The following is a 6,000-nucleotide window of genomic DNA, read 5'->3' as shown; positions in this document are numbered from 1 at the left end:
CTGAAATTTACTGCCCAGTTCTGGAGCTCAAATTGCATTGGGTCAAGTTTGTACCAAATTCATTTTGGTAATAATAGGAATGTGTCGGGACTGGGGTTGCTCTTCCTATGACTGGAACCTTCCCTTGCACTTTCTGTTCCCTGCCAACCCCTAGACCTCTCAGAAGCCAAGCCCCAGTAAGTCACATGCACACCAAGGCCCTAAGGACAGTGCTACTGCCCCTGTCCTCTCCTCAATTCTAGGGCACACACAGCTGCCATTTGACAACAGCAGGAAGCAAAGATGAGCATTATATGCTATCAAGATGATGTGAAAATCTCTCTCTCTCTCTCTCTCTCTCTCTCTCTCTCTCTCCCATAGCATTTTAAGTTCATAAGTCATTGTTATTGCAGGAGTCTTTCATGTATTTCTGCCAGCATAGAGTCAAATGGCTTATCTTACAGATGACACCTCTGTTGTATCCCGACCTAATTCCAATACGATGAAGCCATGAAAAGGAAATTAAAAAACTAAACAAACCTCTACCAACCATCTCTCCTGAAGATGTGATTGGGAAAACAATTCCATGGAAGCAATTTACAGGGACTGCGAAGAGTGGACTCCCCTGTCACCTCTTTGTTAGAGATCCTCGACAAGCTCAACTTGCTTCACTACAAGTTCATGGCATTTCTAGAGATGTGTGCTGCACGGCCCTGAAGACGGAAAGAACAGCAAGACCTGCTGTGAGGTTACATTTAAAGGTCTTAGAATTTCTTATCAGGTGTACGTGCACCTTGGACAGACAGGAACAAATAAGCCATCATTATCTCCAACGCTCCTTTACAAAGGAGGTTCTTGAGAAAATACCCCAGTTGGAAGAAGAGAATGCCATGCTGTGGTCCTGTTAGTTGGGCTGGAGTTGAGCTCCAGTAATTCAAGCCATTAAGTTCAACCATGGAGACAAAAACAGACCAGTGTCTGTTCTTGGGTTGTCAGGGAGCAGACGTCTATTAAAAGCTAATGGTGCAGTGCTATTTGGGTATGCCACACAAAGCTGTCCAAAGACCTTCTGAGAACAAAATCATTATTCATTTTTTAAGATACATTTTAATGGGATATTATATTTATTTACATTTCAAATGTTATCCTCTTTCTCAGTCTCCCCTCTGCATACCCCTTATCTCATCCCCCTGCTTCTACGAGGGTGCTCCCCCACCCACCAACTCACTCCTGCCTTGCCACCCTAGCATTCCCCTACACCGGGGCATCGACATTTCACAGGACCAAGGGCCTCTCCTCCCATTGATGTCCATCTGACAAGGCCATCCTCTGCTACATATGTTGCTGGAGCCATGGTTTACTCCATGTATACTCTTTGGTTGGTGGATTCATTCCTGGGAGCTCTGGGGGATCTTGTTGGTTGATATTGCTGTTCTTCCTATGCAGTTGCAAATGCCTTCAGCTCTTTCAGTCTTTCCCCTAACTCCTCCATTGGGGTCCCCATGTTCAGTCCCATGCGAGCATCTGCCTCTGTATTGGTCAGACTCTGGCAGAGCCTCTCAGGAGATAGCTATAACAGGCTCCTGTCAGCAAGTACTTCTTGGCATCAGCAATAGTATCTGGATTTGGTAGCTGCATATGGGATGGATCCCCAGGTGGGGCAGTCTCTGGATGGCCTTTCCTTTAGTCTCTGCTCTACTCTTTGTCCCCGTATTTCCTTTAGACAGGAGCAATTCTAGGTTACAATTTTGGAGATGGGTGGGTGGTCCCATCCCTCAACTAGGGGCTGTGCCTAACCTCTGGATATGGTCCCTACAAGTTTTCTCTCCCCTTTGCTGGGTATTTCAGCTAATGTCATCCCTATTGGGTCCTGGGGACCTCCTGCTTTTCTGGCATCTGGAATTTTCTGGTGGTTACCCCCAGTTCCCCATCTCCCATTGCTATACATCTCTGTTCAATTTCCTGACCCCTTGTGCATCCCCTCTCCCTCCTCCCATACCTGACCCTGCCCCCTTTCCCCTCCCCCTCCTCTACCTATAGTGTAACAAAAGGAGCTATGAACATGGACATAGGCCACCTTAGTCTTTCAGGACCACAAGAGGGGTTAGAAAGTACTTACAGGCTAATATAAAATAGTATCTCTCCTGAACAAAGACATTAAATATCAGCTTCCTCTGTAGATTTTCTTCCTATCTGCCATGAGTAAAACACTCTCTCTAGGTTTATTCCAGAAACTCATCTGTCCCTCTAGACTTCAACTTTTGTAAATTCCCTGAGTTGGGGCTTTGTTGTTCCCAGACCTGGAATAATATATTCTTGTTCTTCACTTGCTGGGAAAAGTGTTTTATGAAGATGGTAAAATCTTCATGATGGGGAAACAACATTGGTTGGGTATGTTTCTTTTTCATGAGGCTTTGGATTTGTGAATGAATCCTGGCATTGAATTTTTACTTATGTGACTTCCTGTAAGCCATTTTACTAACGTTACAGTTTTGCTTTGTGTATAGTAGCACTTCTATGCTCTTTGTAGATAAATTAAAAAAGACAAAGGAATGTACTAAAGAACATGAGATCATCTGAAAACTCACTACTTAGTGAGAAAATGTATTACTGAAGATATTATGTATATACACATATATGTATATATATATATATCTCCAAGATATTGATATATTTATCCAAGTGTAGTTTAAATAGTTAAGATTATGCTGCATATGTATTGCTCTTCCTTGTATCTAATGTTATATTTTAATTTTATAATATTCAATTATGACACCTTATATTTGTTTACTCGTGGGGTTATATATACATACATATAAACATATATATGTTACAGATTCACACTCACATATATCATTGACTTGATCTATGTGACAGTCCTGTGAAATAGGCACATTTGCCGATCCATTTTACCCAGGAAGAAGCCGGGATGAGAAAGATTTCACGGGGCCTGGTTTAATGTTTCATTACTCATAGACACAGATGCTGCATTTGAACCACTGTGGCTCAGGTGCCTAAGCCTTAGGTAGCATTGTCAGCCTTTGGTTACAAAGCCAGACTCCACTGCATTTCTGTTTGAAGCCATGAATTCACACGGGAGGGAGAGTTTATGCAAAAGTTGTATTGGTCTCCCATATGATTCTTCCCTTAAGTGGACGTAATAATAAACTGCTCTTTAAGTCCTTCATGGCATCAACATAAAGCCTCTCACCTCTCAACCTTCAACAGAGAAGCTTTTATTCAGTACATGTTGACTGTACGGAGACCCACAACTTGTCAATGTACAGAGAATAAATACAGAGACTGAGCAGTGTTCATCTCTAAATTTGATTGCTACGTCACAAGGATGTGTGTGTGTGTGTGTGTGTGTGTGTGTGTGTGTGTGTGTGTTGACGAGTATAAGAGCCAGGGGTAATGGACATCTGCAGCAAAACAGTAGTTGTAGAGCATGATAGTGCCACTGAGAGCAAGAACTCGTATCAACTGTGGCTGCCTGATGAAGATCTGCCAAGACCAAGATGACTGAACTCCCAGCATGCACTGGAGGGAGCTCTTGAGGTCCCACCCTAGCCTTACTGAGGAGCTATTGGCTAAGTGGCTGCTGGGGGATGTGAAGGGAGAGTCAGTTTTCTTTAGGGATGCAGCCCTCGAGGGGCAACACAGGTTCCAGTAAATCTCCATATGTACACGCGCACGCTCGAGTATCACTGAGAACTAAGTGGGCTTAAGATAAGAGCACGTGGAGTTGAGAAAGAATGGCGCTGTGGGGGCTGAGGGGGCAGAGGAGGAATTGGAGGAGAGGGAAGGCGGTGTGGATTTATTTAGAAAGCACGTATGAAATTCTCAAACAATAATCAAGGACTGGAGCAGTGTTCAGGAAGAGCTTCAATTAACACTCACAGATATTGCACGTGCTTCCTCCATAGCTGGGCACAGCGGACTGCTGGACCTAAGAGACTTTCTGGTCAAAGCCTATTGTCAGCCCTGTACTGACACTCATTCACGTGAGTAGATCTTCCTGTGGGAGAAACAGCGGCCTGCCGTCCTTCTGCCTCGTGAACCTCACAGCGTACCACTTTTTGATTAGACCCAAACGGACGCTTGTGCTCTGGAAATGAGAAGAGGGAAGGAGATGGGCGCACAGATTGTGAGCCAGTCGGGATTCACGGAACATTCCCCACCACAGTACACCTAGGTTAGAGCACACCTGCTGCTACACATTTGGCTTGCCCCCATCCGCATATGCCTTAGCAACGCATCCCTTTCGGTTTATACCGGGAAGACCAAGCCAGTTCTGGAGTGACCTGTTTTGAGGCTTCTGGCCCTGTGCGCATGCCTGCTGTCTGAAGAACCACTTGGGGGCAGCACCTGCTCACTGTCGCTGCAGCTGCGCCCACCACCGTGGTGCTGGCCTGTCTCCCTACCGGACCTCTTCATCTTAGAGCTGCAGATCTCAGGGTTGCCAATGCCTATCTCCGTCTACCAGTGTTCAACCAAACTGAGCTTCGTCCCCCAGATGAAGACGTCTCTATACTGTCTTTCTTTCAGCCCCAAGCACTAGGCAACACTGTCTTATTATGGGGTATGGTTTCTTTGGACTCTGGGTAATTGTTTCTCTGTTGTAGGAAGACGGCACTATGGTCTGGGTTGGAGGCAGGTGCCTTGTTGCTTGCTGTCTCCTCTTCTCGATTCCGTTCCCATCCTCTTATAATCTCTTTCTTCATGAAAGCCAACTCCCTGGGAAGGAGGAGGCCAGCTGGCTGCCAATCTAACACTTCTCACAGACGTATTTATTGACTGAAACCTTAAGTGCAGAAACTATCTCCCTACCTAGTGCTCCGATGAGAGTTTTGAGCACCACTCTTTCTCCACATGATTTCCTTAGAACCAATCTCTAAAAATTACTGTATAACAAGGAAGGATCGCTTTAAAATTGTGATGTGTATTCTTAGCAAGTTGATCAATCCCAAAGGATGCAGTGACTTACAATTCAGCAGTCAGTGACAATTCTTGAACTTGTTCTTCAGATTGATACATTCTGCACTGCAAATCCTTACCCATCTATACAGGCTCCACAGTGTGTGTGTGTGTGTGTGTGTGTGTGTGTGTGTGTGTTTCTCAGTCTGATTTGCTGACCATACAAGGATGAATAATGCCTCAGTCCTTACATATGTGTGTGCATATATCTGTGAATCACAATCACCTTCCAAAAAGATGTAAAAGACAATATGCCCAACTTATTTGCTTAGTTGACTACAGTATCATAACTGTAGCTGTTGAAGCAATGAAAGGCTTTTTGTCCCCCGAGGGGCTGAAGTGGTCTCTCGCAGAGGAATAGTTTATCTGTAAATGACCCTAAGTCCAGAGTCATAGTGACCCAAACTTGTAGTTCGGTTTTCTGTTCTTCTCCATAGCACTGTAAATCAGGGGCCATTCAGACCAAGGCTGGTGGGAAATCCTCAGAACCCAGGGTTTTCATGTCCTACTCCCAAGGGCATTTTTCAGAAGTTGCATATGCAGTCTCGAAGGGTAGTCTCCTCGGTAGGCTCAGCCTCACAGAAGGTTGAAGAAGGCAGTCTTCATTCCAAGCAATCATTTTTTTTCCCGACTAAAAATGAGAAAAGTTAAATAAAGAACAGATAGAAGGGAAAAAATAGAGGTGTCTGTTCTAGAATCACGGAAGTACAAGATGTGATATCTGTTCTCAGATTATTCTTGATTTCCTTTATTCCTAGAGAGTATTATGTAGTAAACACAGTTGTGTGGCCGTCGGGCTATTTTCCCCTTTCCTTTAATTATATAGTCTGCTTTCTCTTTGACGTAGATTATAGGATGCTTAAAATTCATCTTGGGCTTCGAATGGCTGTAAGTTCTCACACACTGCTTTCTTTTCCAGCTACTCACCTTATGTGGGGATCAGTTGACGTGAGTAAACACTCTGAGGCAGGGGGTGAGCTGTGAGCCTGGGGGTTTGCTTCATCTCCTTTCTGTGACAAAAGAAACACCCAAATCTCAGAAAGC

This window comes from Rattus norvegicus, chromosome 13 (genome assembly GCF_036323735.1).
Source record: "Rattus norvegicus strain BN/NHsdMcwi chromosome 13, GRCr8, whole genome shotgun sequence".
Taxonomy (NCBI): Eukaryota; Metazoa; Chordata; class Mammalia; order Rodentia; family Muridae; genus Rattus; species Rattus norvegicus.
Note: the sequence above shows the minus strand (reverse complement) of the source record.